We start from the raw sequence: 14,786 nt of genomic DNA, 5'->3' as shown, positions 1-14,786 counted from the left end.
AGCAGTCAGTTACATAATTCAAGGTTAGACACACACTCGGTGCTTTACAAACAGATGAAAGTGTGACACATTTCGAACCAAAGAACGATCTTAGAAAATTATGACATACGGTGTCTACAGTGGAGTGACTCAGACTCATAAATTTTACTAATTATTTATTTACCAAAAATGTGTTTGTTCAACAGTCACAATTCTTCACTGATTAGGCTGATAGTTTAAAAATGGAAAAAATATTGGAAATATGAATATGCTGCAATTCATTGTTTTCAAACAAGATTTTCCATTTTTTGCCTTCAGAATTATTTTAAAGTTGCCAACATTTAATTTAGAAAAAAAAGGATTAAAAAATGAAAGATAACACTTCTGTTCTGGTCAGCCAAAATATTCAGTAATTCCAAAGTATTTCTTTCACAATCCGTGTTACTGAAAAAAAAAAAAAAGTTAAGTTTAGCCCAGTAAAAATGTAAGGTAGCAGACATTCAGCTGGTCTGGCTTAGAACAGGCAATTAGCAGTGAAGTTGGCATATGTTGTTGGTTGGACTATTTAGCTGGCTGGATGTTCTTGGATTTTTTTATAAGCCAAACTATTAAGAAACTGCCTCTACAGATTTCCAGAGCTTTATTGCCACGAATATAAGAGCAAATGTCAAGAACAGAGTCAACTTTCTCAACAATAGTGTGTCTCAAAATGCATAAGGAGCTGTGTTATCGTCCACGTTTGCAATTCAATGGGGGTTTTTTTCAATGTTTTTTAATATCAAGGGTGAATTGGATTCTCTTTTAATATAGTGTCTTATAAAAGACAATGTGGTGATAACATGATATTGCAGTTTATTTTCATATCGCTGTATTGTTTAGTATTTCTGAGTCACTAATTATGTTTGATAATGCCTAGTGTATCGAGTAATACTGCCATTCAATCAGAATTGAAAGGCTGGCTCCACTTTGACAAAATAACAAGCTCCTTTTATTGCCAAATACAGCCCTGTACATTTTAATGGGCTCATATTGATCATAGGGGCAGAAGACATTACTGAATGCTGCTCAGCAGAAACTACAGAAATGTTATGTAGGAGAAGACAGCATGGCTTGAGAGACAATTCTCCCAATATATCTTTCTGCTGTCTTATTTCCTGGGCAAGCACAAAGGCCTTGTTGGCTATGTCTTATTGTCCTCCTCTGTGCTCTGACAATGATACACCAAAAATACTCTCTCAGCATAAATCACCCAGTTTCTACCGGAGGCAGGGGTACTGTGAACGTACATCTTGCATAAATTAATGAAGTCAATCATATTGTTTTGTCTCTGTAAGTGAAAGGCAAGTTCAGTTTGTCAGACTGCAGCACCACCAACCTAGCCTGACTTCTCTCTAACCTGTCTTAGGTGGAAGAATGAAAATGGAAAGTTGTTTTAAATACTGCATGCTCACCTTGTGGTTTCAACAAAAACTGCATCTCTCCCTTCTCTCTTCCTTGGCTGAGGTTGATGTTTGCCTGCCAACGCACAGAGCATTTGTTGTTCCAGACTGTAGTAAGCTGACATTTTGGCAAAGCAATTTTTTTTCTTATGAAGGAAGGAATTGGACCCTTTAGCAGCTTTTTTGTCATAGATAGTCCAGGTGAGCTACAAACTTGAATTTATCATGAACAGTGTGTACATTCTTCAGAGGAACCAACACCAGCCATGGCTGTTCCTTGAATCCATGTCTCAGTTTTCATGGTGATGCCAATTTAAGGTACTGCAAGAGCAAAAAGAGTGAGATCAGCAACGAGATTTGCCTGTAGATGAAGTACACGGTGTAAGTACCTCCTAGAGCTAAACCATCAGACTCACTGAACCAGGAGCGTGACTTAACAAAAATAATGATTTTGTGTAGCCTATAGGTCTCCCTGCTGATTCTATATTTGAAATTGTGTCTTTCCAAACTCAAATAGTATTTCAATTGGTGCTGCTCTGAAAGATCTTTATATGTGTATCTACTATAAAAAGGAACAAAATTAACCTTAAAAATACATTTTGTAATGAACCATAGATGCTTTCTTCTGTCTAGTATTGTTGAAAACGTAGTCAGGAGGCTTATCTTGAAGGGAAAATAGGGTTATTATTTAGGGGAGACACAATTTAATACAGCAACCTCAAAATTAAAACATCTATCATCATTTAGACTGCAAATAACACTGGAAATACTGATTTCAGTAAGACAGTAGTAGAACGGGGTATCCTACTGCTAAAATCACGCTTGTCAGGAAATTGAAGACACTGGGAATTTTGTTTGGCTTCGTGATCCCTGCACTGTCACGCCACATTCCCTAAATACAGCCAGAGTTAATTGTAAGTTGTGCTGTGGCCTGTGCTACGTGCATCGGCTTTGTGACGGCAGCATATTCTGTTCACTTTAATCTGTAGCTCTTATGTTAAACTATTTAGTTTTCTGCTGGTTTACACTGTGGTACAACGTTATTTCATATCTAGGGGGGCCTGTGATGCAATGTGAGGTGGTGTGCCCTTTGAAAGGCCGTACACGTCAGCCGAGTTGACAGCCGAGTATTGCCTGTAGAGCAGAAGCCTGGTGCTCGTGCTCTCTGTAGCCAGCGTGTGATAGCTGAGAGTGGGTGGAGACCCCCCTTCCGTCACTGCAGATGAGCCCTGCGGAGATTGGTGACCTGATATCTCAGGACCAGCATTTCTCATCTTCCTCCATTTCAACCGAGGCCCATGAGAAAAACGGGAGCCCAGAATTTCTGAAAATCAGACTCTTCAAGCCCTACGTCCTGCACCTGTTCAAAGAAGTATTTTCATGGATTTCAGTGGAAGGAGCACAGTCCTTTGAATTTTAAATTAGAAAGTCCTTTATCAAGGTACTGGCTGAGAGCAACGGATCCATGTTGTGTTGTATCAGTCGGACACATGGATCTAGAGACGTTAAGACCAAAAAAATCTGAATTCTTGGCCCCTTCCCTCTTAGGTGATTGTTTACAGCTCATCAAGGATAAAGTACCTAAATTGACAATATTCTACCAACTTATTTCGGGGGGGGGGGGGGAAAGGTGGAACCTCTTTGTTTGTCAAAGGAGTAGAAGGAAATTATAGAGATGGAGAGAAATTAAGGGGCCTTCTAATATTTATGTTGATATATGTCATGGGTAACATTGCTGAAACCAGAGAGACAAGCTGGTAGTAGCAAAGGGTTAAGGAGGGTCACAGGGTGGAGAAGGCTGGCTAGTTAGCTGGGGATCTTCACACGCCCTACAGCTGTATGAAATTGGCTGTGGCTCATGTGGCTTCAGATGGTTTCACTGCCTGACCGTGTCACAGGCAATGCCACCACAATCACTGTTCTCAGGGAAGTGGGAAACGTCCTAAATTTATGCCAGCTTTATGAATCTACAGCTGCCTTCCATGAAAGATAAGCCAGACCCTGTGGACAGACACAAATCGCTAGCCTACTGCTGTATTACCCTGACAACTGTTTTTTCTATAGAAGCCTAATAAGTATATACAGGCTTCCAAAATAAATAATAACTACTGAGCAGCAAATAGAAGTTGTTTTGTAATGCTGGTCATAAAGCTGACCAGAAAGCTCAGCTGTTAGGTCTTATTTCTATAATGTGGTGTTTCATTATGATCAGGGGGACCTTTTTTTTTTTTTGCACCCACACAGCCACAAACACTTTTGGAATTTTAGCTCAAGGGAGTGAAAATCCAGCGTGGCCTTTGTTCCTTTTCAGAAGAGGTTAACAGTGTCCACACTAATGGGAAAATGCTTCACATTCTCCCTGGAAGAAGCCTGGGAGAAGAGTTTGTCCCATGGAGGGCTTACCCATTTTGCCTTTATCAGTGGCCCGTGAGAATTTGTTCTGCTGCATGTTAGAAATGTATTTTTTTTTATACTTGTACTGTTTCCATGACCAGCTAGCAGACTGGAAAAAATATATTGCATTGGGGGGTTTAGGGATTTGGATGGCACCATCATGGTGTTTGTAGACAGGCACTGACATATTTTATATTTTTGGTTCAGACACTTGTTCTTTTGGAGTATAATGGACCACAGCAAGCAAGCTCCTCATTTTAAGTTAGATAAGCTGGGAGAGGGGGAAGCAGCTGAAAAAATAGGAGAGGTTACAATTTCATTATGTGATCTTCTTTTTGAATTCATTTGATCATTTAAATTTCATGGGTGTCAGACAAGGTGGTATTGAGTGTCTAGTGAAGGGGAGCTTTCTCTGCACATTGAAGTTCTCTCACAATACTCAGATGTTTCTTTCAAAAACTGTGATTGAAGAGTTTTTTGAGAAAGTACATTAAATGTACTGCTCCTCCCTTCTCCCTCACTTAGAGACAGAGAGAGTTAAAAGCTGCCTGCTAGAAGACAGACAGAATAAACCCTTATAGTAACTGAAAACATTAGGAAGATATAGATGCATATATACATAAAATCCAGGGGAAGTGACTATCTTTAATAAATATTTCTTACAGTATTTGCAATTCAAATGTTATATTGGTGTGTGAGTGCTAGAGAGAGACCTAAAATGAAAATGACTGGAAAGTAACTATTTTTATTGCAGACAGAAAGAAATGTACAACTTAATCAAACAGCATACACAATGAAAAGCAAATTAGATTTCTGAAACTCTTCCTGGTTTTAGTGACTCCCATGTGGCATTTGCAACATGAGCATGCAAACTTGTTTATTTTATAAATAGCAGGCCAATTCCTTACATCGTCCCCATTCTCCTCGTGCCACTCTAGCACCATAGGTGATGATATGTTGATTTAACAGCTGCTGTCTCAGCCCGCCTGCAAAGGGGCATCATCTCCCTTCAGCTGCATCCAGCATAGAGTGAGCTAGAGGAAGGAGGAGGGTCGATCACGGACAGAATATAATTTACTGGTTTGAGCTGGGCGAGGGGCAAAACCAGGCACAGGCAGCTGCGTGGGAAAGAGCATCATCTCTGGGCTGCTCTGGAATGTCAAGGGGGAGCTGAAAGATGGTGTAGGTGAAGGGACCAGAGACTGAGTCTGCCTGGCACCTTAAGACATAATTATTTTCCTTTACAAAATATAAGACACTCTCACATTTTAATCATAATACCCAATGACATGTGAGATAGGTTAGAAATATTGCCAGAAAGGAGGACTTTATACCTCACTAGTGATACAGATGCAAATTGATCACCCCAGAGAGGTTGCCTGGGAGCCCCTTTAACCAATGGCGAGCATTTCTCACTATTCTTCAGCATTTCTGTCTTCTAAGTATTTTTGACTTTGTAACATCAAGGAACTTGGCAGTGACTCATGTAATCTGAGTTTCCCCCCCGCCATCTCTCCCATCAGTTCCCTGGGTGATCCTGAACAAGTTACTTCATTAATTTTAATTGGATGCTGTCATGAGAAAAGGCTTGTAGGGCTGGGCTGCAAGTCTGCAGTCATTCAATCCTTGTTCAGGCAAATTCTTATTAATTCTAGTGGGAATTTTCTCTGTGTCAAGACTGCAAGATTTGCCACAACTGCATGTGCTTAAAAGGCTGCAACAGTTGGATATAGTTTCTGGTCACTTGAAGGTTTATTAGAATCTGCTATTAATCTGCTATCTTCTTGTCTGCCACTTGAACAAATACAAAAAGACCCTTCCTCAGTCTTCACTGGCTGATTCCAGTCACAGCAGGCATTGCCAAGTGAGGCTGTATTGCTGTTAGCTCTGCCTAGTCCATTCAAACTCGGGCAAGTCTTGGCCATGAAGGAAAAAGCACAAAATAATGTGTGATTTTGTTTTATTCCCCGACCGTTGTGCAGCAAAAACAAGCAGGTAGATACATTTCCCCAGAAAATCTTAACGTTTGTGTTCCCATCTCTAACTGGGCTGTGAACAGCCCAAGAGAAGGCGGCCAGGCTGGCTTCAATTGCAGGAGAAATCTATCCAAATGTGATCCTTCAGCAGAGGAAACTGGAGAGAGTTTAAATAATTCTTACAAGTTTCTTAAGAATATTGCAAATAAATGGAATGTGGAAATACAAGGTTAGAATGTGAGCGTTCCTGATTTACATAGCTTTGTAGAGCAAATACTGCTATTATAGTTAAAGCCATGACAGCTACCAATTAAACAATATCCTTTTAAATGCAGGAGTATTACAAAAGTACAAGAAGAGTCAGAAAAAACTATTGGAACTGTGTAAAATAAAAGATAAAAATTAAAACTATTTATTATGATGATGATGTTCCACCTGGATTCTCTGCAATTCCTCTCGGGAATTGGTCCTCAGGAGGCTGGGACAAGCTCTTGACACGTGGGAGGGGTGAGGAGGATCTATTTGTGAACGTTTACCCTCAAAACTGAGAAATAGCTCTGTAAATGCTTGTGACTTCTCTTTATTTACTCATTTGTACATTTTCCTTTGCAAGCGTGCCCGCCCCAAGAGAGTGGCCAGAATTCCCATGGGCATGACCAGTCCCGCTGGTAGCGTTCCCTGGCTGCCTCGAGAGGGCTTTAGTGTGAGAGTTGTCTCAACAGGATTGAGAAACCCGGACGTGTAAATGCCACCGTGCGTTTGGGTAAGAAGCAACCACAGTCGCTGTCACCACGGTTGGCATTCAAGACCTCCAGCCCTCTAATTCTGCACAGACTTTACACAGGAGCCCTGAGAGCCTTACAGTGAACTGGTTTCTGTTTCATCCCGTACAGTTTCCTGAGTGTTCTCTTGTTGAGCTGCTCCTCTTCCTCCTTTGATTCTCCCTATGTTTCTACATTTTTCTTCTGCAAACCCTTCTTACCTGCTGCTCTTCTGACACTCTGAAACACTTTATCTTCCCAGCCTCACCTTACCTTTCCAACATCTCTTCTCCCCTAACCCCCAAACCTGATGTTTCTCCCTTTCCCTGAGCCCCTCCCCTCCCACATACTGCCCCAGTGTCCAGGGTGCTCTCCCTGTTTATGCACAGTGAGCAACTCAGCACAATGGGCATCGCTTGGTGTTAGGCAGCCCGAGTGTAACTCAACACTGACTGATGCTTTCTGGCAAAATACAGTTTATGTTGTGAGAAGGAAGAAGAAATTAGCCAAAATAAATCAAAATCTCCCCCAAAACCAGCAAGCAAAACAGTCTTCTATTTTTGTGAAAATTATGGAAATACAAGCTTAATATTATGACATCAACTGGCTAGTAATTACTGCTTACAGACAGTTATACTGTTTAATGTATTTCATCCTGAAAAAAATTCCTCTAGTCATTGTTCACAGAACACCATAGAAGTGCAGCCATCATTTAGCAAAGAACAGCAAAACTGCAACATCTTATTAGATTTGTGTTGAAGAGAACATGGACCTTTGTTTTAGAAGTCTCGCTTATAATCCTTTCCCGTAGGAAGACACGCAGAGCAGTATTTATCTAGCTGAGACAGAAGTGGACACATTTCAACCTCTGCTTCCAGAAAAAGCAGGAATTTCTAAAGTGCTCAGGTCACTGCTCCTTGCTTTCTCCCTGGGTTTGGCTACCAGTCCGTCGGTCAAAACAGTTTCTTCCGTTTTCTGTCAGTGATACGTGGTGTCTTAACGGAGGTGTGCCACCCCAAAAAAAATATTTTATTCCTCAAAATACACAGTGGCCCAAGAATGCATGGTTAAGGGACTGAAATACAAAGTAACCTACTTCTGCTTCTTTCACTAACAAAAAGTTGTCTGTTATAAATAACCAAGAGGGGAAGGAGCAGCATGAAGCAAGCAAATTTGTATTGAAGTTGCACTTCAAAGTGAGGATAACATTTTCTAATACATCTGTGACCCAGATCCTCAAGGATACGTAGCTGTTTTACTCTGATGCTTAAATAATTTTAAGGATATGGGCACAGATGATTTAGAAGGACACCTAAATATCTGTCCTCAAAAACGCCTGTGGTTGGCGTCTCCATTTTTGCAAAGGTTTGCAAAGGAGAAAATACTGAAGAGCATGTAATCCAGTGCGTAGCAGAGAAATGAAAACGCTGTGTGAGCTCAAGAGAATGTCTAGAAAATACCCAGCCCCTGGTGAAAGCAGCGGGGCAGTCCGGGGCGCTGGCTCTCACAGGTAATTCTGTGCATGGCTGCAGTACGTGTAGAGGGGAGGGTACAGCCGTACCGTCAGGGAGAAGTGTGCCATCACAGGGAGGGGGACCCATCCCAGTTTCCATTTCAGGCAGGAGAAGAACTTTACAGTGAAGTTAAAAATTTCCTTTTCTAGTCCATCAGTAAGAAATCCTGAAGAGGAGGACGGAATTCTCTTCTGGATGTTATCACTCATTAGTATATGGGAGATTTTGATTACGAGCCATGTCATTAATAGGAGAGGCACATTCACTGTATGCAAATCCTAGCCCAAGGATGGCAATCTAAAGCCTGTGAGCGTGAAATATTGTGCAGGAGAAGCCTATTTGCATGATAGTTCTATAGCTTATTTTCTCTGTATGCCTGCTCTGCACCAACAGATTCTGTGGAGATTGAATATGAAGGAAAACATAAGGAACTCCGCAAAGCATGCTTCAGTCTCTGGGTTCAGCTCACATTCAAACCCCTTTCACCCAGCTTCTGCAGTTCATTACCATATAGTAGAAAAATCCCTTTGCTGGCATGGCTCGATGTTGTACTGCATGTTTCTCATTCAAATACTTTCTCTTTTTTTTACTTTTTTTTTTTTTTTTTCCCAGTGAATACTAACTTCAGGGAATATTTCCAGTGAAGTGCTAAGACATAAACGATGTAAATCTTTATTATAGTGCAAAGAGTAGGAAGATCCAACACCGTGGCCTTTTCTGTTGAGCAGTATGTTTTGACATTTTCAGTGGTTTAGGTTCTCTCTGTAATAACAAGGATTAATATGATGTGCCTACAAAGAGATTACATGAATGAGTTGCACAGGAGATTAGGGGGAAATCTCATTTTGTGCACCCATCAACACAGAATCTTTTCTGACTCAAAGAAAAGCAGCCTTCCTTTTCTCCCTCATCAGACCAGATCCTTAAATATCCTCCAGCTATGAGGACTGAAAGAGACCGGGGAACCCAAAGCTAACCTATATTCTCAGTAAAATTCTAAACAATCTGTCCTGCAAAGGTCACTTCCCCCAGCTAAGCGATACGGCGTGAGTCAGTCCCGCGTGTCTCTCACGTGTGCCACCCTCCAAACCCCATAAAGTGAGCACGCAGTGAGGGAGCTTGCTGTAGCAGAGCTCCCGCTGGTTTATAGTAAGCAAAACACAATAATACAAATTCCTTCTCATTTGGAGAACCTTAAAATACTTGACAAACAATATGTCCCGCAGCACATCTGGGAGACTAGATGGTTTTGTGTTGATGTTATGGATAGCTAAACTAAAACGTGTTCCACTTGTCAAGGGTGCCCAGAGAATCAAAGGCCTGGGAAGAAAAACCCACCAATTCCCAAGAATCTTGTGCTGTAGCTACAAGAAAACCCACTGTGTTTGCTATCCTCCCTGCTTTGGTTTAGTGTTTCCCAGTAAAATATAGTCATTGCACATCTGTGTAGCTCTTTCCATGTCAAAGGTCTCAGACTCATTTACAAAACTGTGAAAGATACACTTCAGCAATAACAATCTCACCCCTTAAGCGTGGCCGTATTTGGAACGAAACGCAGCCACTGTTCAACAACCCGACTCTGTGTAATAATCTCGGACAGAAAGTGAACAGTGACAAAATGAAACTTGTGGAAAAACTATTAGCTGATATGCATTGTACAATAATTTAAACCGTAAATTGTGGAGACTAGAAAACTTGTCCCAGCGTTTGCTCTCATTTCTCTTCACGCTTCCCATTCATTTTGCATAACTACTTATATTGCAATTGTTCTTCCATCACTTTTTTCTTTTACTAGGGATTCCACATCCAAGTCCAAATACTGCATCTTGCTGCCTCTCTTTTTTCATAACTGGAAGGGTTTGGCTGGACACTGTGGCCACAAAGACCTATTTGGATTTCGTAGAGCCAAATCCTCTTTCTTTCTTTTTTTCTTTCTTTCTTTCCACTTCCTCCCTCCTCTCTCCATCAACACAAAGTTATACAGTCCCATCCAGCTCTGACTCTTTTGGAACTTCTCTGCTGTGCACAGAATGCTCCCAAAGGGTGGGTTGTCTTTGAAAAAACGGCACCCTGACAGAAAAGTATAAAGATACCTTTGCTTTTAATGTCAGACAGGAACGTGGCTCCAGCTCTCCACCCTCTGTAACACAATGTAAAAGCACAGATCTATTAACCTTTTGGGAACAATGGAAATCAGACATTTTCTCCTAGGCAATCAGCAGAAAGAGCAAAAAGTCTCTAAAAGATGAGAGAGAGAGAGAGGCTTCACAGAGCTATTGAGTGATAATCCACCCATTGCATAATATTTCGATGACAAGTGTTAATGGGCTTTAAATGTCAGGTGTTGTAACATAACCCACTGTCTACACAAAGAAGTAACCAATATTTTGTATTTGCTTACACAGAAATAGTTACCCTCCTGTCTTTCCCTTCTGAAGAGCAGCTGGCTGGGGTGCGTGTGAGTGGGAGAGAGGTGCCGCAGTCTGACTTGCTTAGCAATCAAGAGGAGGAGAGAGCATCCTGGATTCGCAGTAGGCTGCTCTGTGGGAGGAGGAGTGAATGTCCTTCCCTCCTTGATAACAGCGTTAATGCCAAGCCCACACATCCGTGTGTGTTCTGAGGTGGATTTATCAGTACAAGCCCTTTCCACGAGCTAGCACAGCAGAGGCTTCTGCGCTGGGCGATGTTGTGACCTGCTCTGCTTCCCTAGACGGGGGCTTGAGAGTGAACGTGTGTATCTGTGTACGTGTGCCTCCGTGTGTGTGTGAATCACACAGTTAGATGTCCTTGCACTGCTGTAATTAACCATGGTTTTACCTCTGTTAACTTCTTTTCCTCTTTTTGGAAACCCCAGCTAATTAAAACGATAACAGAATGTTTATGCTGTAGCTAGTCCTTTCCAAAGCCATGGCTCCAGCAATGTCTACAGAAGTATATGCCAGTGTTCTTGGTTCTCAGGCACTTTTAAAATACCAGTTTCTTCTTGCAAATGAAACACACATCCATATATACAGCCTGGACAGCAACAGTGAGGCCTGTCCCTGAGTCATTTCCTTGACATTTAGTTCTGAAAACCATCTTTGGCAATCTTTCAGGACCATGTGGTAGCCAGGGCCATGTCCAAACCACCTGAGTTTGGCCTTCCCTGATGGCAGTCAGCACTTGGATTGTTAATTCACTACAGATGTCAACACTTCTCATCTGGAAGGATCTAATGCCTTGGGTGTACCTTGTTAGCATGCAAGTCCCTCGCAAAAAAAAAATCCATGCAAGTTCCCCCTGGAGAATGTTGAAAAATGACTGAAACAATACTTGAAAACACTATTTTTTCCAAATTCTGTGTGGAAACAGCGTGCATTTCGTATTGTAATAGTCCAATGAAAACTATTTAAAATGCTAAGAAAGGTGAATCAGCCATTTCAGAACCGAATCTGATGCTGACACGTGCTGTACCTCCGCACTCGTAAGGCATTATTGAGATTTCCTGATGTGGCCTTGGAAAAAAGCTGTGTGGATGTTAACAGTTATACAGAGGGTGAAAGCACGTGGAATTCCAAGGACGGAATAACACAGCCTTGTTGGCTTTGGCAAAGTACAATTTTTAGTGATGAAAACCTGAGAAATTTGGGGTCAGTCCCACAAAGGCTTACACATGTGCTTATCTTTATGCATAACTCATGCGTGCAAATCATTACAGCATTTGGCCTCTGACACGGCTGCTTCAGCAGAGCGTTCTGTGCTGCAAAGCCCAGGGTGTGATCTTGTCCTTGCTGAAGTTAGTGGGACTTTCCATGTGAGCAGTTATTTATGTGAGCCAGCAGAGCTGGCCCGTAAGCGGCTAAAATAGTAAATTAGCTACTCAGATGTTGTGAAATTTAACGTAGCGCTTTCCTCCAAGTTCAGAGGGGAAAAAAAGGAATCTTTGAATAGCAGCTCTGTGCTATTTTTCATGATTGTATTATTTACTGTGGTATCGACCCAAAGCCCAAATGAGATTCCCATTCAAGGCTTCTTTATACCACACTTACGCAAGCAATCACTGCTTGGAGTCTAACCATCTTTTGTATTTTTATATAGAGCTTTAAATTTGAAACCTTAAAGTAGGATAGGCTTAATCAGGAACACTGCTGAACTGGGCAAACCTGGTCTTAATACCAGTTCCAGCACTGGTTTAGGCAGGATTGGTAGAGAAATCACTCGTGTGTCTTCTGTTTAGTGTCACTCCATACCAAGATATATAGTTGAAGTTTACACGGTGACAGAAGTCATGATTTTAAACAGCTTTTATTATATGAGACAGGAGTGCCAGAGCAGGAAGACTGGTAGCTATTTAAAAAAATAAGTGTCTACTAACTACCTAAAATCTAAGATTGGTTTTATTTTATGTTTACTGCAAGAGAGTTGTACAACATCAAGCAGATGATGATGAGGCTGTTGGGACACAAGCATTTGGTTGCTGCACCTGGCATTAGCATGGGATGGCAGAATCACTGATCAGGATTTAATTTTGATTTCTTGTCCTAATTTGCATTTCCTGTTACTGTTCGTTGCGTTTCAGCGCTGTGGGTTTGAGATCTGACCAAAAGCTGATTGAAAGCTCAAACCAGGCAAAGTCCAGCGTTTCTTTCTCTCCTCTAAAAAGAGACAAACAAAAATAAACACCCTTCCTCCCGCTCTTTCCCCTCACCCATATACCCCCTTGGAAATGTCTGCTCCTCGGGAAATAGGCATGAGGAATACGGAACCATTTGTGTCTTATTTAAAGGAGACTCTGGCCGTAGCTTTTCCTCTGGTCACTCACAACAATGAGAGGGATGAGGGTGAGAGCGTGTCACTCTCATAGAAGGAGAAGCCCAGAAAAAGAGGAGCGGCTGGAGCCTGAGTACCTCAAAAGAATGGCTTTGAATCTTTGTGTCCATGTGGGAAGAGCTTCCTTGATACCATCTGCTTAAAAAGAAAAAAAAAAAAAAAAAAGGAAAAATAGGGAATAGAACAGCTTATTGCCCTTGTCCTTTCAGGGTTTGGTGAAATGGAAGAATCAGCAATACTATGGAATTGTAAGAAAAAACCAAACGGATGAACTGGTGGTCCACCATTGCTGTGCTCTGTCGTTATTTTATGGAAAAATACTGGCGGCCCACCCAGTCCTAAGGAGCTTTATGTGGTGTCTGTAACAGCCAGTGCAGCGGGACAGCGCAGCCCCGTTGACGCGGCTGCGTAACGAGACATCCCGCTCTGAGACGTCGGCACGAGCTGACTGGGGCCCTCCGTTTCTCTTTGAATCAACTTGCAGTTTTTAAACAACTGCCTCAATTTGCTGATCGGAAGGGAGTGGTGGTTTATGTTCTTGCCCGATCCGAGAAGCGCCTCTGCGCTCGCTCCCCTCTGTGGGCAGCCCGGGGTGGAAACTGCACCCAGAAACACGGTGTTTCACACAAAACTCTGAATTCAAACACATGGGGGAGAGAGACTGGGGTTAAGAAATGATGCTTTACTTCCTCCAGATCATAATTACAGGGAAGCCGTTTAGAACATCCAGATGATGTTATCAAGCAGCCTCGTTGGAACACAGCTCCATCCCCAACAGTCAATAGCGTCCATGGGGTGGGCATGAGTCATCACGAGAGCGGCTGCGGAGCTCCCCGCTCGGCACCATCCACGCAGTCAAATGTAAATGAAAAGTAGTTTTGATTATCATTTTCATGATCAGAGAGCGGTCTCCTCCCGCGGTCACGACCACCTGTTAGACCACGGCGCTGAGAAGGGGACGCTTTAGCCAATTTTTAGAGAAGTGAGCCGGAAAATCAGTGTACCCCTTCCTTTAGTCTCCGGCTTACAGGGGCAGGTTCTGCTGTTGCGGGGCGTACGGGGGGGGGGGCTGCAGGTGTGCGGGGCCGTGGGGGGGGGTTCACGCTGCTCCCCCAGCGCCTGCGGGGAGTCAAAAACAAACCAACCCCCCCCCAAATCGACCGCTGGAAGAGGCGCTTGCGTCACGCCGCTCCTAGGAGATGCTGCGGGGGGGGACGGGGGGGGGCTCCCCGTGCGGACACGCATGGCCCTCACCGCCCCGGGACGGACAGACGGGGGTGGAGGGGGGGGGGGGGGGATGGAGGCGAGCCCAGCGTTGATAACCCTCCGATTAAAACGTCCCCGGAGCGGGCTTTTTTCTTTACCGGGCTGCTGAACACTCCCGGAGCAATTTAAAACCGCCGAACCACTATTTATTCACGTAATGCTCTTAAAATTCAAAGTACATTTAATCCCCGGCGCCCTCGTAACGAGTTGGGGGGGTGGTGTGAGCCGCCCGGGCACTAGTGACAGAGCCCAACTTCACCGGGGGCCGCCCCTGAGCCCCTAATTCCCTCCCTCCTTTTCCCCCCTCCTTCTTTCCCCCCCCCCCCCCTTTCCCTCCTTCCCCCCAGCCTCAGCGCGCTCCCTCCCGCAGGAGGGCGGGGGGCGGCCGCGGCGCAGGAGGAGGAGGAGGAAGGGGAGGGCAGGGGTGCGCCTCGCACACCCGCCAGCTCTCACCTCCGGTGGTGATGCCGCGGCTGCCGCCAGCGCTGCCTCTGCCCCCCACCCCCGGAGAACGCCGCCGGGTTTTCCTGAGGTGAGCGGCCACCCCCAGGGGGGAGGGGGGGGGGCTCTGCCCTTCCCCCAGCCGGGACAAACCCCTCAAATCCCCCCCCCCGGGGAAGTTTGGGTGCGGGACGGCGGGGCTGGCAC

The 14,786-nt window shown here is 43.7% G+C and overlaps 1 protein-coding gene across 3 annotated transcripts in view; it reads left to right on the top strand.

Annotated features, from left to right (window-relative positions):
• Positions 1-14,786, top strand: part of SHISAL1 (shisa like 1) — a 150,486-nt gene that overhangs the window by 50,606 nt on the left and 85,094 nt on the right. For 2 of the 3 annotated variants that reach the window (XM_074825607.1, XM_074825605.1), the window contains exon 1: positions 14,547-14,670. The exons of the other annotated variant lie outside the window; for it this stretch is intronic. The gene's annotated coding sequence lies outside the window, so the exon portion shown is untranslated. Of the gene's footprint in view, positions 1-14,546; positions 14,671-14,786 lie in introns of those variants that run through there. 3 annotated transcript variants of the gene reach the window in all.

This window comes from Strix aluco, chromosome 5 (assembly GCF_031877795.1).
Source record: "Strix aluco isolate bStrAlu1 chromosome 5, bStrAlu1.hap1, whole genome shotgun sequence".
In the NCBI taxonomy this organism is placed as follows: domain Eukaryota; kingdom Metazoa; phylum Chordata; class Aves; order Strigiformes; family Strigidae; genus Strix; species Strix aluco.
Note: the sequence above shows the minus strand (reverse complement) of the source record. Positions and strands in the feature narration are given on the sequence as shown.